Here is an 18,140-nt window from a genome sequence, read left to right on the forward strand (position 1 = left end):
CATACCGACCTGCTGCAGTTCACCCAAAAAGAATCAGGCGTTAACAGTCACCATAACATGGTCAAATGACGAATCTGGGAATTTTTAAAATCATTCTTCCTCAAAGGACAACCATGGCCCAGGCTGCCTGGCAGCACCGTTTGAATTCTCATGGGGCACTGATGGTCCTGGAATATGCAGAAGTTATATTTGTTCTCCATTCTCAAATATACTGCTGTGCCCAGTGAGGAGCCTAGAAGGTTAAACCAATTCCTGTTAATCTACAGGTGCCAGAAAAGATTTGAGGAAAGCAGCTAAATTCTGATTAAGGCACACCCTGAACTTGCAATGGTGTGATCACATTTTGCGTTCAGGCAGCTCAACTGATTAGAGACCTCCTTATCAAACCTTTCTAGCTTGCTAATGATGGATTGAACCTACCAAACTTGCTGGAAAATTTTGAAATTTTATATCAGAAGCAAGAAGGTGATAGGCAAATTTTGCCATATAGGAAGAACATTTTCCAGATGCCAGATACATGTACAGACTGCCATCATAAATTATCTGTTTAGATGGGGGGAAGCAAATGCAAAGTCCCAGTTAAAGGCCAGCATTAGCAACAACTCCAGTTTATTTTGGCTGTCTCTCTACTCCTTCATGTCTTGCAGGAGAGGGTGAGCCTGGCTGTCAGGTGTGCACAGAATGAAATAGCCATCTCTACCATACCTCATGGAGGAGGAGGAGGAGACAGATGGGGAAGAAACAGAACGCTGTGCCCTCTCCTCATGCTCTACCTAACTGGCTTGTCTCAACAGTACTCTACAGAGGCCATTTTTAAAAAAAGCAATATAGTTTCTTGCATTTAAGGCGGTGAGCTGCTGATACAGAAGTCTCTCTGTGTATATAGTTGCTTTTTGATTAAAGCATTCACCACACCACCTGAGATCTGAACTGATTCAGAATCTCTTCTCACGTACAAGGAGTTTCCTTAACCTCTTATGTCGCTGCTATTTTAGGCAGAAAAAATGTATGATTCAGTGGGCCAGAGAGAAAATACATGCGAGCATGAGGTTTAATGGTTTGTATTCACCTGAGGGCTCTGGTTTCCATGCTAAGGACAGCTTCGGCTCTAGTGTCAGCTTTTGGCACAGGGATTTGAAGTTCCCTGTCCAGCTAAGGTGGACAATATGTGGCAGAATGCTTCTGTTTAGCGTTGTCCTCTGTAACTTCACAGCCCCCATCGGGAGAACGAGGAATGCCCCAACGGGTATGGTAACCTACCTCTTAATAGACAGGTAGGAATACTGGGGTGAATTCTTCTAGCATAGGAAATAATTCAAGCAGCCTGGAAGTATGCTTCGTGGGGATGAATGAGAGGTACCTCATCCTGTGGCTGTCATTCAAAAAACCTTTCATTTATTTTGAAAGAGGTAACATTGGTCACATCTTGGTTAAGACAGAGGTTTTCATGAACCCACACTCCTGTCCTGGATGTTTCTCATTAGTGAACTCTAATGATCTTTTCCTGAACTGGCCAGATCTGCTCCCCAGCTTGGTTGTCATTCTGTCATCGTCTTAGAGAGAATAATTTTGAAAATTTTCGGTCTCTATCTGATAGTACTAGGACAAATATAAAACAGATGATTAAAGGAAAAATGTCTCCTTCCAAAATAAAATTTCTATTTGCTGAATTAGTAACCAAGTTGTTTGAAATCCATCACTAACTCCTGCCTACCTTCAGGTGTGGGAAGCCGTCTGTGCTTTGCGTTGCTAGTAATGTTCTGTCTACTTCAGTTTTAGGTTTGTTTCTTAAACTGCTCTTGCCTGTTGCCACTTTTTTTTTCTGGGTGTTTGCAGTTTTTACATCTTTTTTTTGTTCTCATCCCCTGCTGCTTTTATTTCATTGCAGCTATCTGTGGGGTTTTGCTATGAACTGCCCATCTGATGGGTTTCCTGCTGATTTTACTCGATTGCTAGAGCTCTAGCATTAGCCGCACTGAGCATGGGAGCACTGTCCGTGGGCTCCGCACTGGGTGGTGGGAGGCCAGGTGCTCCAGCTGTCCAGCTCCAATGCCTGATCTGGTCCACTAGCCTGCAGTGTTGAAGGGATCCTCCAGACTGGCTGGTACCAGCCAGACTTCAGATAAACAGAATTTTTTTGTCTGTTCTTTCATTTTTACGTATGTAAGCCAGAGTATTCTCTAAATGTGGTTACTTAGTTATTTGGATTTTGCTGTTATGGTAATATAGGAGATTGCTGTAACTTAATGAAGATGCCTTAACCTAAGTACAGGAATGTCATGCAAGGACCTTAGTTGCTTTGGGTCTTTTGCCTAAATGTGATGGGGTGGGGTTTTTGTCAACAATATTTTTCACTGTAGATAGAATAAGTTTTCTATGAACATGCTCTGTTTGTAATTACTTGTGATAAAAAGAAGTAGAAGCATGACGCAATAAAGAGTATGGAGTTTAACATTCTTTAATGTAGAGTTTAAATTTACCATAAAATTAAATCCAGCAATTGAATTACATAAATTGATTTATTTGTGGAGGCATCCATTCAGTCTTGTATCTTCTTGAATCTTTTCAAATATTTTTTCGTGTAAGGGTATGTACAGGATGGGGATTAACACAGGGATAGAGATAAAAGTAAAAAGTTATGTTTTATTTAATATGCTTGCTAATATATTTAATCAATATAGTTGTGTTTTATGGGTATGTAGAGAACAAAACTACCCACATTGTACGAAGACAAAGTAATAGCATCCAACTAAACAGTATAAACAGAGTATGAAGAAGGGGATGGAACAAAAAAGAACGATAAAACCAGTTATTGCAAGTGTTATACCAGCACACCTGGACTTTACCTTTTGTAGTTTCTTTTTTTTCCTCTTTTTATCAAGGGAGAGGTCTTCTTCGAGGCTTATGGAGTTTTGAGGTTTTAAAGTATTTTCATGGGATTTCTAGAGGAGGGTTTTTAGTCATCAGGAGGTGAAAAGAGGGACCATAATGCGAAAAGGCATGGTGAGTAGAGAAAGAGGGAGAACTGGAAGATGCAGGAGGAACACGATGGGTAGGGGTGACAGCAGAGGTGTCAGGTTTGGGTGGGTTGCCAAATAGAAAAATGGCTGAAGGGAAAGCCTTACAAAGCAGGGGGGTCACAGCACCAGTGCTGGGTTTCAGTTTGTGTTTCTTCTTCCTGGGGAGAGTTTCTTTGCTTGTGGAGTCTCCCAGATACTTTTATTATCTAAGCACACAGGACAAATGGCTTTGGGCAGTGGGAGGGAAATATCCCACAGGTCCTGTTCTTTGCAAGAAAGTACAGGGTCAGGGAGATAAAAGATAGTTTAGGTGGTTCCTGTTTTCTTCCTTTTCTGCCAGGGAACTTTCAAAACTCCCTTTGTATCTATGCAGTGAATCTAAAACAGAAAATCATGTTCATACCCCCCTAGTTTCTGAGAAATCAAACCTCCACCTAGATGCAGATTTCAGACTCTGTGGTTGGATCATGTTTGGCTTTCCTGCTGAGGATTCCTGATAGTTCTCTTCCTGATAATTTACAATTCTTCCACTGTATGAATGCAAAAGGGGTAACTGCTAACAAAACTCGTATTTAAAAGTAGGTGAGGAACGGTGAAGTGCTCAGCTGGTTCCAAAGAGAAACACTGGTTATGTTTTAATTTATTCTGTTTATTTCTCTATAATTTGTCATTCCATTCATGTGGAAGAATAGGTTGTATTGAAATGCATTGTGAATGGAATGGCTAAATCTCACATTTGGGAGAACAAATTCAGATAAAAACAAGATAGGTATTTTAAAATTAGCTTAATTCATTATTGAAACAATATGCCTTGAAATGTGGTGGTTATTTGTCATTGGAATCCTAAAATGCACCTGGATATCCTTGGATATCTTCCTAAAAGGAACAGCAGTTGAATCAGAGTATTTTGTTCTAATGCAAGATTTCTCAGAGTTTAGAGGAACTTTACAGACTTGAGGTCAAGCTAGGTGAAGGTATTTGTACTTTCTGTCTTTTTAACTGTTGAAGGCACACTGTGCAACAGCATTCCAAGTCAGTTGTAACAAATTAGGCCACGGGGTCCCTAAATCAAGTGTTCCAGGCCAGAGTGGAGGCAGAGGCTGCCGTCACGCTCCTCCCAAGGGCTCCTCAGCTGCAGGAAGGTGAAAGCTCGGAGCTCTTCCCCTCTGGCGCAGGCACTGCTGTCTGTGGCACCATGCATCAGCTGCAAGGTAAACCGTCTGCATAGCCAAGAGTAGATTTTTATCTTGTGTGTGTTGTGCTGCTTTAGAATCATAGACTTATTTAGGCTGGAAAAGACCTTTAAGATCAAGTCCAATCATTAACCCAGGCCTGCCAAGTCCACCTCTAAACCATGTCCCTAAGCACAACATCTACCCATTTTTTAAACACATCCAGGGATGGTGACTCCACCACCTCCCTGGGCAGCCTGTTCCAGCTCAACCACCCTTTCAGTGAAGAAGTTTTTCCTAATATCCAGCCTAAACCTCCCCTGGCACTATTTGAGGCCAGTTCTTCTTGTCCTTGTCACTTGCTATCTGGGAGAAGAGACTGACCCCCACCTGCCTAAAACCTGCTTTCAGGTAGTTGTAGAGAGCGTTAAGGTCTCCTCTGCGTCTCCTCTTCTCCACGACTAAACAGGGCATATTTAGGGGCAATATCAAGTGGGGCTTTCAAAGAATGCCTATCAGTGGTTTTCCAAATCTTCCAGAGATCTCAACTGATCTGCCACAGTATGTGCCACCTCCTTGGGGTATCCCTATGGATAGGGGCTTCTTTCCATTACTGATGCTACTTCTCTTGCTTCCATTTATTAAACATGATGTGTTCAGGGAAGCTTAATCCAGAAACCATTCCTGTGCTCCCCAGAAACAAGAATTCTGATTTTGGCCAGTTACTGATATGGGATTTAAATAGCAAGCAGAAAATTCTTCCCACTTATGAGCAAGAAGTACCTAGCAGTAATTCTTTGTCGGTACAGGTGGGTCACAGTAGCTGGCAAAGAAGTAAATCTGCTCCAGGTATTTATGTTTTGCTTTAGATTACAGAAAATTGCCACAATTCTACTTCATTATTGCATAGCTTGCTCTTGTTAATTGTTGTACAATTACTGAATTAAGGTAGACGAAATTATAAAAAGCCATATATAATAGATATCAATATGAATTAGTATAGTGCAAAGTGTTTATCTCAGCAGGTGTTTGTTAATGGATACATTTCCTTTGTTGCTGTGTGTAGTGATACAATGCTTTGTGAAACACATACTAATACTTACTTTTATGAAAATAAAAATACAAGATATTTTACTCTTGATTTATTCCATTTTAGGAATTAGAGAAATTAAGCTTCCTTCTCTTTTAATTATATCTTGCAGAGAAACTGTAATCTCTTAATCTCTGTAAAGCTTCTCTCTTTTAGCTTACCCACTGGCATTTGCTGACATGGAACCTGCAGAGCCTGCGGCAGGAACCGTGCTCGGCAGCTCAGAGGGGTGCGCTTAAAAAGCAAAGGCCAAATTTTGCCTACATATGTGCAGCTTGCTTTGACTTCAGGGCAGGCGATCTGCATTTGGGCTACACAATAAATGGATTTGTCAGTTCAGTGACCAACTTAAAAATAAATAAATTAAAACGGTTCCAGTTGACAAGAAACAGATCTCTCTTCGCTCCTCCCCCTTTTTTCCCATCTAATAAAAGCAACATGCTCTATTCAACCAAAAATGCATTTGCAGGCATTTTAGATAAAAGCAAAAGGTAGATTTACAGGAGGATATAGCCACTATCGCAGAACAGGTTTGCTGTTTTCTTATATATGTCGGATCAGAAACAGTTTGAATCTCTACTGGTTTTAAGGAGATGTACTTTCCACTCACCCCCAACTTGGAAGAAAATGCCCTAGCTATGGAGCTGTATGCTATTACAGACTGCAGTGCTTTTCTGTTGGAACAGCTCCACTATGTAGAAAATGCTTAAGCATCTGTTTTGGTCAGCAAGACAAGAAGTAACTCTATAGCCTGCTGCTTAGAACGCTCTCTGGGGATGCCCATGTTCCTGTATTAATGAATATTTAAGTGCTTAATAGAAAAAATGAGAGACTGAGGGGGTCCCAGCCTATGTAAGGTATTTTCTTGAATACTTGTTTTGTTTCAAGGAGAGATAAGATTTGAATCTGAGCCTCTGACAGCGCATTCTAATTGCTGGGCTGCAAGGCAAGAAAGCTCCTTTTTGTGCAAAATACAAATACTGTGGAACTAAAAATTGTAAATAAATGTGGAAAATTAAGAAGTAGCCACCTTGAAATTAGTAAATTGCTCTCTACAACTGTCTGAATGGAGGTTGTAGTGAGGTGGGTGTCTGTCTCTTTTCACAGGGAACAAGTGGTAAAATGAGAAGAAATGGCCTCATGTTGTGCCAGAGGAGGTTTAAATTGAATATTAGGAAAAAACAAATCTTCACCAAAAGGGCTGCCAAGCACTGGAACAGGATGGGCTGCCCTGGGAAGTGGTTGAGTCACCATCCATGGAGGTATTTAAACAACGTAGATATGGCACTTAGCAACAGGGTTTAGTGGTGGACTTGCCTTGTCAGTCCTGGGTTAATGGTTGGACTTGATGATCTTAAAGGTCTTTTCCAACCTAAATGATTCTATGATTCTATGAAAAAGGTCTTTTCCAACCTAAATGATTCTATGATTCTATGAAAAAGGTCTTTTCCAACCTAAATGATTCTATGATTCTATGAAAAAGGTCTTTTCCAACCTAAATGATTCTATGATTTATGAACTAGTCACTGGCATGATTGGGCTTTTGTTTCTCTTTTATTATTTGGTGGAAGTTACTCAGTGTGATTGCTCCACAACTATTTTCAGAGGAAGAAGTATTTACTTTTAAAATAATTAATCCAACCTTAGAAGATGGGGTTTACCTTTTATTCCATAATCTAGTGTGCAAAGACCTAAGCGTGCAGTCAAGCAGGAGAGTTCTTACCAGGCTGAAGTGAGAGTATCACTTTGCATGTGTGAAGATGGTAGGCATCGTTCCTGTCAGATTTCAGCTTGTACGTGTGTGCCCTACAGCGGGGAGTATGATGATGTTAGGACCCTTGCAGAACGGACATCGAAACCTGGCAACAAAGAAAAGGGTCATAGCCAGAACCAGTGAATGCTTGGCATTTCTTTCTGTGGTTCAGAGATAAATCTGCTCAAGCATTCAGGCAATCCAGAGGCAAGGACTGGAGCTTGGGAAAATATCACATTGTATGATTCAGCCACCCCTGTTACACATGAAACACGTTTACATTTGCTGTCATATGAGTCTCATCATACATTAGCAATTATTCTGTATCTCACAATAGCAGATGCTTACTGCTATTTGCAGCACGTAGTGTGGTACTCTAAACCTGTCACATTTTAAAAGAGAAAACCTGTAGGCCTCCATTAATTAGGCAATGTGTGTGAGTACCATTGCTGTTTGACCAGAAATGCAGAAAGTTGTGTGTACTTGCATTGATTTTCCTTTGCCTCAAGTTTAGAAAGGAAAATAAATGTAGGTTCCAGTCTAAGAGTTTACTATTTTTGAAATATATGGTGAAACCTTTTTTGGTCATGAAAATGACATTATTCTACATTATTGCAAGTTTAGCATGCTGGAACTTTAACTTTTGCATAATTCTATACTGCACTTATGTATCCAGAAGCTATTCTCCCTTTTAAATGCAGTAGGGAGACACACTACATCTCTTCAAATAATACTATTGTGAAAAGTTGTGAGAAACAGCTCCTGAAAATATTTTTGAAACTAAACTTGATAACTAAAGACAACGATATTTCTGGTCATACAGAGGCATTAATATTCTATCCATTCCCTTGCTGAGATGAGTCAGTGCAAAATGTAGCAAGTGGTCCGATGCAATGCATTGAAGTCAATGGAAAAGCTGTCACGGTTTCAGTAAGGCAGGTGTTTCCCATGCCAGGTACTAGGAGTGCCTGAAAAATTGTTAAAAGGATTTTCGAAAGGAGAGATTGTCAGTCTATCAGTGGTAGAAGAAACTCAAAGGAAAACTATTCCACTTGGTTCCTCCAAAGCAGCCACTGGAAAATTTTTATCACCTTGCTGTATTATTTTCAGTTCGAATGCGGTATTCAATATAGATATGGTTAAAAACAGGAGTGCAGAAAAGTGCTTAAACTTAGAACTAGAAAAGCGGTAATTTTAAACCTAACTTCTTAATTTAGTGAAAAGAAAATCAATTTTACTTTTTAAAATAGCTTCTGAACTGCGCTGTTTGACATTGACATTTGACTCAGTTTGGACAGTATTCCTTTGTGTGGCAGTTAATTTAAATCTCGTGCAATTTTCCCAGCCTTTTCAGGAGGGTGGCCTCTCACCTGAAGCCACAAGCCGCTTGCCTTACACTTGCTGAAGAAACCTAATGGTAACACCCTGAGTCATTTATCTGGTTGCATTTTTTTGGAAGTTGCATAACCAATATTTGGCCATGAAAGGCAGTGGTGTAGAGAAAAGCATCGCTGTGAATGTTCTCCTCCTCACGACGTAGTGCTTCATGGTGTGAGCCGATGGTGCCAGGCTTCAGGTTTTTGCATGGAATGGTTCTGTCTGCCTGCACCGGGTGAAAAATGGCTCAAAACAGTTTGAAGACTTCAAAGGCTTCCTCCTTGAGTTAGTTTGACCCTGTTGGTCCTGACTCCTTTTCATCCTTTGCAGAAGGACCAGAGGGAGGGGGAGCTTAGGAATTCATTTGAGAACAGCACTTCAGGCAGCTCTTGACTGTACCCCAATAATGCATGTTTAGGAACATGTAGGTTAAATTTTTGTCATTCTCTGAGCAGGAAAGTAGAAGAAAGGTGCTTGAGGTTTTGTAAATATAATAATTTTTAAAGCACATTACCTGTCTCAGTGCTGCAAAATCTCAGTGATTCCCACTATGAATAGGGTTATCTAAAAATTACCTTAAATGTTCAAATATATGTTGTTACTGCCAATTTTGTCTCCAATTTTCGAGAAACATACTTTCTCTGCTGACTATATTTCCTCCCATGCTTGGTAGGCCTTTTTTTTTTATTATTTTTGCCTTTTTTTTTTTGTCTTTGTGTCTCTTTCTACCTATTTGCAAATGCTCAGTAGACTAATTAAGATTTCTGAAGGTTTAACCTCATCTTATAAAGCAGATCTTGAGACTTGGCGTGGTGTTAGCTCAGTAGGGTACAGGGAAGGGTTCCAGAAGAGGCTGTGCAATATTGCCAAGCAGGGCTTTGTTCTTGAGATTGCTTGTCCTATAGGGTTTAGCTTAATGTTAATGGGGGAGATTTAATCACCAGGGAAAGTAATTTTCATCACATGGCATTAAAAGAAATTTTATCACCTGAATCAAAAAAAAAAATAATTGTGCGGACTGTATTTTATTTAATTGTTCTTTAAATAGTGAGAGAACTATATTCTCAATTAATTGTCAAAGAAAATCAAATTAATTACTTTGCTTAAAACCGGGTACATTGTAATGGTTCTGCATCAGCAAAGAACATTTCCCTGTTTCTATGTGAAGGAGACATGTTTCTGAAATAACACGCTAACCAGAATTACAGAAGCATTAGGGAAACCCTCCCACACCAGTACTTTCAAATGAGATAGTAAGATGTTGTAGTAGCTGAGGTCAGCCAGATCTTACTCCCCTTGATGCCGTGTTGTGATGCCATCAAATAGTGTTAGATGCTGACGTTGTATCTTTTATTTTATAAAAATGAAAAACATGCCAGTGATCTTGCCTCATGGAACTATTGCTACTTCTCCTTCTTTCCTTCAGAGTTTGCACCTTAGCTCTCACATACATATTATTTACTTAGAAGAGCTTATCATTCCCTTCTAGTCATGTTATTTATTACTTCATATCTTTTGGGACTGTACCTTCATGGCATTAAATCATCAGTGATTTCTACTTGTTTATAAATATTTCTGCTCTCCTGAACACCAGCGCGGTGCCCTACTGTGTGAGGGTTCCCGTCCCCCTTGAGTCCTTGGATGAAGGATGAGAAATCTGTCTTCTCTCAGACGAGGGGTGCAGCAGCGGAGGAGGGCTGGGAGCCGGGTGACAGCGGTACCAGCTCTTGCTGAAATGGCTGGTGGCTTGGCCCGGACCCGGCTCACAGCAGAGCTCAAGCTTGCCTGTGCTGGCTGGCACTGGGCAGAGAAAGACAAGAGGATGTTACTGGGTTGTAGTACCCAAAAGTGAGAGAGGGGAGCGTACAGTAGGTTTTGGGTTCCTTAGTTGTCCAGATAGCAGATGATGTCATCGGCCTGTGTTTGGGCCAAAAAACAGGGTGCGGACATACCCTAGAGCAAAAGTTTGTGCCAAAATTATGCCCTTGGCTACAGCATTGACCAGACATAAAACTTATAAATCAAAATAAAACATTAAAAGAATGAAGGAAAGGAAGAAAGAAATCCTCATTTATTGTATAATAATGAAGAGCTGTATCAAAATCCATCAATTAGGCACAACCTTAAAATCACATATAATTTCAATTACAGCCATCTGTTTCTCCTTAGGAAGAATGAAGTGAGGTCAACAGCTAAACATTTTGCAACCGTAAAGATTCTGGGGTGCTTTTTAAGCTATGTACATATGTGATTTGTAAGAAACCTATTTATATGTAAAATTTCTCATTTGAACAGTCATTCCTTTTATCATGCAAACACTAAGTTTTTTGGAAGCTACAGGCTTCTAAGTGAAGTAAATATACATATTTCAGCCTAATGCTATTGCTCTAATTTTTTTTTTTTGTTTTAACCCTCTGATATTTCTATCATCATGAGGAATGATACCTGCATACCTTTAACTTTCAAATGCCTAGATAGTAGGGAACAGATGCAGCACAGATTTTCCTTAAGACAAGTATGTAAAACGTTTCTGAGCCCTTTGACAAAACCAAAAATTAAAACCTTAACAGTGGTTTTTGAGAGAAGATAGGCAAGAGAGGGATGTTATGTGCTGGGACTCAAGGTAGAAGATGATTTAATCCTTTGAATTACATGTCATTGTTTATTTGAGTGGCACTTACCTTTCCTTCTCTCACACGGTACCGTTCGCAGCATTGAACAGAGAACAGTACGTTCAGCTGTGAATGTCGTCTTGTGAGCCTGTTGAGGGTTTGTCCAAGATGTGGCATATGTCATTTTACAAGTGATTTTAATAAAGTTGATGACTTTACTGATAAGGTTTTTAGTCATGCAAAATAAAGTGGAAATGCATTTTACATTCATCCTTAATGTATAATATAATATATTGACCCTCCCTGAGCCTGCAGTCTTTTTGAAGTCAAATATGAAAAGGTGAGCAAAGACCTAAGTCAGCTTGTCCAACAATAAATCTAACAAGAAAAAGAAAGCAGATTCACTTCAAATACTTAATCATAAAACCTTCATGCACAAAATAAAAAGCAAAACGCTGACCTAAATGGTTAATAACAGGAAACATCAGTTAACAGCTGTTGTATAAACCCCTAATCTTTACAGTTGTTAACAGGAACTGGAGTGCATACATAAAAGACTGTTCTTCACAGGAATGCTGTTATCCACATCAATCAAGATAATCCCACAGTAAAACCTTGCTAAAGAGGAAATGTGGCATGTTTGGATAATGTCAATGATTAGAAAACATGTCCCAGAAAATGCCATGCAAAGCAAGTTTAAATATTAATGCACACTTTCCTAGCCCTTTTCAGCTGAGAGTCTCGAATTATTTACGTGGACCTCAAGGGCTGAACTCTGATTTCAGTTCCAGATGTGAAACAAGCAGAAGTTCGCGTGTGTTTGAAAGCAAGACGTAATTTTGAGCCATAAAACTTCAGAGCTGCTTTTTCATAAAATATGAATACTCAGTCTACACAAGGGTAAACTGAGTCACAGAACAGGGAGATGATTTGTTGAATGTGAACATAGCGCACCAGAGCACATAACAAACCTCAGTGTCTCTTATTACCACTTTTTTCTTCATGGCTCAAGGAAACATACTGCTGGTTCAAATTCACTCCGTTTTAGGCTGACAGTGTATTTGATTGTAACTCATCAGAAAGGGCAATTTTATGCTTTAGACCACACTATAAATTAAGTCCCTGGAGGATTTTCATTGGGTGTATAGCATGTTCTGGACAAATCATTGAAAAAGACACAATTACACACTAAACCTCTGTGAACAATTGTGCCTTTATTTTCTACTCTAGATTAATGGTAATTGAGTATGATTCTCTCTTGCAGGTTGGCACTCTTCGACTGCTAATCACTTGGAAAAATGCAACACATTGAGCTCTCAGGTGTTGTTTCTCTATTGTTTCTCAGGACAATCAAAGAATTAACTTTCCTCATGTACTTATGAGGAAGGTGGTATTAAAATATGTGAAACAGAATTATCTCAGATAATTTTAGATGGCTACGGTTTAAAAGTCTGGATCTCAGCTGGTTCTTGTGATTTCAGTAGACTGAAGTATGTTGTCTTATGAAACGTCTTTTTGTCTCCACCAACTGTATGTAGCAGGGACCTAGTAATGCAGACTCAGATTACTATGCTGTAGCTATCCAGAGTTAGGGAGATTAATTTTGCCTGAAGTTAAATGGAACAAGTCATCTTTCTGCAGAGCTTAGCAGCATTGCTGCTTTTTGAACTAGCTGGAGCAGTGCGGCAGTCAAACCCTGCGAAAACCAATGGGTGTGAGAGAAACACAAAGGAAAGGGTGAACGTGTAGTAGGAGTAAAGTTCACAGTAAAACGTAAAAATTGCATAAAAGCCTGTGTTTCAATAAGGAGGTGATTAGGTTTCCTAAGTGGATCCTGGCAAAGTTATAATTATGTTTGATCAGGAGAATCACGGTGTCAGATGAGAGTTCATTATTCAATAAGTTCTCCGTTCAGTTCGACTGCATGAGATGCTGTGTGGCTTTAAGGAAACAACTGAAAACCTAGATAATCATCAGGTAGGTGGTCTTAACAACTAAGCAAGGAAGAGCGAGGAAGCATGCCTTGCTAAAGCAGGTCTTTAATGAAGAGTTGCCTGGAAAGGCAACATGTAGGAAAGGAGGGGATTTTTTCAGGTTTTAATGTTCAAAGTAGGAGAAATAGCTTATCTCTGATGACCTCCTTCCTGGAACAAAAGACATAAATTAAGGAACTATTTTATAATTATTTAAAACAAGAAAATAAGATAAGATACGGTTTGTTACAGGAATAAGCATCCTACCAGTACAGCTTCTAAACTGTGATTAAATAATTTATTTTTTTAAATTTAACGAAACAAACAAACAAACAATTGTGACTTAAAATTTGTGCCTTAGGCACAAACATGATTCTGTCAGTGGACTGAGATGCAGGAATACTGCTCTCACTCTGTGGCTCACTCCATGTTAAACATTTACGAATACCATGTGCCTGGCCTAGGTGGCCACAGAAGGATGTAGGAGCCCCCATACCTTCAAGTACATCCAAACTCTGGGGGTTTCTTTGTGTGGGGTTGTGCTGATTATATATAACCACTTCTAGTAAGTGGGAGTGGACGTGAAAGATAAATCATACCCTGTGCTTTGGTTAATCTCGTTGGTTTGGGCTTTTTCTATGCTAGTGCACCGAGCAGTGCCAGGGCATGTTCACTGGCCGCGGGGCCACCAGGCAGCATCTGTCCATAGTATTAAACACTCTCAGCATCCAAAGGTGGAGGGCTGCATCCAAACTGCCCACAGGAACAGTCTTAACCTAGTGCACTGCGTCACAGATGGTACTGTCCAGAGAGTGCCAGCTCACCCGTGCGAACGGTGTGGCAAGGGTGATTTTAATTGTTTAAAAAGTGCAGAGAGAAATAATCTTGTGAGTGGGAGTGTCCTTTGGCACCTCAGTTTACTGGAACAGCTACAGAGCTGGTGAACTAGTTTTCTGACAGTGTTTGTTGTTGAAAGATCCTTTAGGAAACTAAGCTATTATGAAATGAGAGGAAACGTTTTTACTCAAGTGTCACTGTTTCTTAATCATAGTAATTATCAGTTGTGGTGATTAATGACTGGATTTAAGGTGAGGCAGAGGTTTATGAATAATAGGAGGTTTTACTATAGATGCTACTAAATAGATGAGGATGTGCCTGTACTGAGAAACAGGGAACACAAAGGATACAAGAAATAGAGGGATCACAGAGAGATCAATAAAAACATGTCATTACAAAGGTGTCTGTGAAGAACAATTTACTTAGGAAAGAAGAGAATCCACGTGTCTGTTTTCAAGGAGCAGTTCTAAAACAAGCAAAAGGAAATATGTTTTCATAAAACTTGTAATTAAATGATGGAACTTGGTGCCAGGTGAATGAATACTTCATGGCAGAGAGGCAGTTCAGGAAATCTTTAACCTTCTGACTGCAGAAGCAGTGATGTTTGCTGAAAAGGATCAGCCTGTCCTTACCTTGTTTCTCCCATGTCCCCTAAGCATCAGCTACTGGCTGCAGCTGGAGGGAGAATTTAGCCATTTCAGTCTAACCCAGCATGGCATTTTGTATTATTCCGTACCCTGGATCGTGTGTGTGGAGAGCGTAAAGGGAACAGGCAACATTTGTGACAGCGTTTTATTTTTTTCCTTTATCACCCACTTGTCAGCAGCCCTGAGATGGCTTCAGTACTCAACAGAGCAAAGGAAGCATTGCAAGAGGCATTGGAGGGGAAGTTATGACTCCAAAGCATTTGTTTGCCTCATTATGCTAATTCCTCCATTATCTCTGGGGTAGTGCATCATCTTGCTCCAGGTGAATTTAGATAAGTCCTACATTCAGCCCTTAATTCCATTGCTCTTGGGTCCTCAGTCTGAGAGGTAATGATGGCAAATACACCATCTGTGAGATTCTCAGCTTGTATTATAATAAACACCATCAAACGAAGTAGAAGAATTCTCCGTAACACGGGTTTCTGGATGCTGTGCAATAATATGTAATCAGAGAATAAATCATGCTGCCCAACACTTATACACTCAGGCAGCAAAAGCTAAAGGACTTCCATACCGTGGAACCCAAGTAAGTGCAGCTGGACTGATGCAGCTGACACAGCCAGGCTTTGTCACTCATACATACATCACTGCAAACTATGAATGTTTGTCACCTCTGCATTTTTGGCTGCTCTAATTTTTATTCAGGAACATGTGAGATGTCTGAAGGTGGTAACCTTGTGTGCTTCTGTTTCCCCAGTTATAAGGTAAAAATAATTTTAATTTTGCAGAATGTTGTGATTGTTCAAGTTACTTTGAGATTTATAGATCAAAGGCATTATAAAAGCACAAAATATTTCTGTGTTCAGTAGATACAGCGTGAAGGTTCTGTAAAATGGTGCACAGATAGTTAAAAGAAAAAATGGAGTTTGGAGCAAGTGCATGTGTAATTTCTATAGACAACTGCCATTATTGTGTGAAGTAAAAGTATTGGCAAATTATTAAACTAATTACAGATATTAAAACAAGTATTAGTCTTCAAACCCTCTGTTGCCTTTTTTCGTTCCTTTGAAGGATTTTTATTATTTTTTATTACTGTGGACACCTATAAAAACTTTGAATTTGAATAATTTAGAACTTTGCATTTAATTTTGTTATATTTCTTTTCATGTTCATGCAGTGTTGTCTTTGGGTTTTTAATTGATTTTTTTTGTTGTTGTTGTCAAACACTTTGAAACTTCTGAAATGAACTGCATGAAAAGAATAAATAATGACACAGTCATGAGAGAAAAACAGCAATATTTTATTAAAGAGAACCTTTCACAGAATTAAATTCTGTGATTTTAGTATTTTCTGAGCAATTACAATAGCATTAGTACCAGGTTCTTATGAAAGGAACATATCTGTATCTATAGAACAGGCATGGAAAATGCTGCAAATACATGTCTTTGATCTAAATGACAGAAATAAATTTGCTAAGGACACGGTAACATTAAGCATGTTTAAACTGACCCATATTGCTTGAAGTGCAGGTAGAGTATTTCTCCTTTTGATCAGGCCATTTGATTTGAAGTATAAATGAAATTAAGTTATGTGCATAATACATGTAATATAATTTGGCACATTAACTCTTACAGATGTAGGTTAATATTTTATTTGCATATATCCCCTAGTTTTTTTCCTGTTCTGCAGTTAAATTTATCATGAGTCTGCAGGCATGACTTACTGCTAGACATGGACACGAACAATTAAGTTTTCAGTCAGAACTACAGTGAGAGACTCCGCTCTGACTGTGTTTGCTAAGCCTTTTGGTAGCTGCATTGATAAGGCGGAAAGAAGTTCATGTGTGAGAAATCTGAAGTGAAGATGCAAATCTCATGCTTGGCTGGTATTCTGTTATCTAAGAATACGTTGATCCTGAGTGGCATCAGAGTAGCTGTACTTTCAGGGTAGAAGCGTGTTTCAGTTTCTTCTCTTTTAAAAGTATCCGAAATCCTTTGGTGGAATTACTACTTTCTTATCATTATGGCGTACTCAAATTTGTTAATGTTGTGATTAGAGCTACCATTTCACAAGGTTTTAAACAGTTTTTTAGAAAGTGTTCATTAATATTCAAAGCTTTTTTTAAAAAGTCATAGATTTGTGTCTAACATTCAGTCAGACGCATTTTAGTTGCTTTTCATAGATTTGGAAGTTTGAAACGTGCTTTCTAGTTTGAAGCAGTCATAAACCCCTTCAATCATTATGATAAAGTAAGAACATACAAATAACATCAAACTTCAATTTGTGTGTGCTCTCCACATACCCAAAGGCTCTAGGATTCTAAAATAAATTACATATAAAAATAATGGAAAGATGCATTCAGGTTCTTTTAGTTAATTGTCAAATTTTTGTTGGTTTTGTACTTCTGTTGTTGTAGTTGTTGTTACTACTGTAATTGATTTTTTTTTATTATTATTTTGAGCAGGGACTGCTATGTTTACTCCTTGTCTGAATAGTACAAGAGTTGTGCATCTAGATTTCTACAGAGCTATGGTATTTTAAACTCCCTGGAGAAAGGAGGCAGGCTAACTCTAAGCAGTACAGGCTGTTGTGTAGAACCCGACTTCTTTGAAGAAAATGCCTCCATCATCTGGCCCTTTAGAAGATCTCTTCTGAACTACTTCTTACCTGTTGAGATGCTCAGCATCTAGAGCTCTCACTCTAACATGATAAGATTCTGGAGCTTTCCATTTTCCCATATTGTCTGAGCACTCACAGTACCGTATTCTAGGTTTGAACTTAAACAACTAGGTTGGGAAGTTTGTCTTTTTCAGGCTTTTTATGTAGCCAGCAGAGTCCGGGATGCTCCTCCAGGGAATAATTCAGCACAGAAATCTCTCGTGACCGACTGACTAAAGAGCATAGTGAGTCCAACTTAATACTTGACAAAGTGGCTAAGCTGGGTTATGTTCAGAAAATGGTTCTTCCAGCAATTCCAGTGTTAAGTAGGCTGTAGGGCTGCAGGACTGCTACTTTTCTCCACCTTCTTACCCCCCTTTGCTTGTGTCTACAAGATGCTGTTTCTAGGTGCAATATTGTGGTTTACCTGCCGTGCTAGAAATTTGGGCATATAGCCTTTATCGTAACAATTATAAGGATGCTCATTAGCCTAATGAGGCCATGGCAGTTTATCTATGGGGATAGTACCACAGCAGTGTCAACTGAGTTTGTTGTTTGAATACTTTGAATTATTTTTGATTAACGATATGCAGTCCCCAAGGAAATAAAAACCTAATATTAGAGACACAAAACCTGCACAAATCTACACTGCTGAGAGAATACCAGAGTGGTACAGGAAGAGACTCCTCTATAAGACTCGATTTGTAATTACGGATGATAAGATACTGTCTGTCCTCAGTTCTTAAATACATAATTCATGAGTAGAGCTTGAGTAAGTTTTTCAACCAATAAAAGCTACAGTGCTATTGGAATTGAGGGGTTTATCAGCACAATGAATTTGATGAATAGTTATGGCTTTTCAGTCTTTTTTAATAGGAGAGGCAGGAAGAAGTTCTTATAACCTAGAAAATAACGTAGTTGTATTTTCACCTGAGAGCTTTTATGGGAAGGTGCAGTTAGACACAAAGCTTAGAGTAAGCAAAACTTAGGTGGGATCTAAT

This window comes from Falco peregrinus, chromosome 2 (assembly GCF_023634155.1).
Source record: "Falco peregrinus isolate bFalPer1 chromosome 2, bFalPer1.pri, whole genome shotgun sequence".
NCBI classification, from domain to species: domain Eukaryota; kingdom Metazoa; phylum Chordata; class Aves; order Falconiformes; family Falconidae; genus Falco; species Falco peregrinus.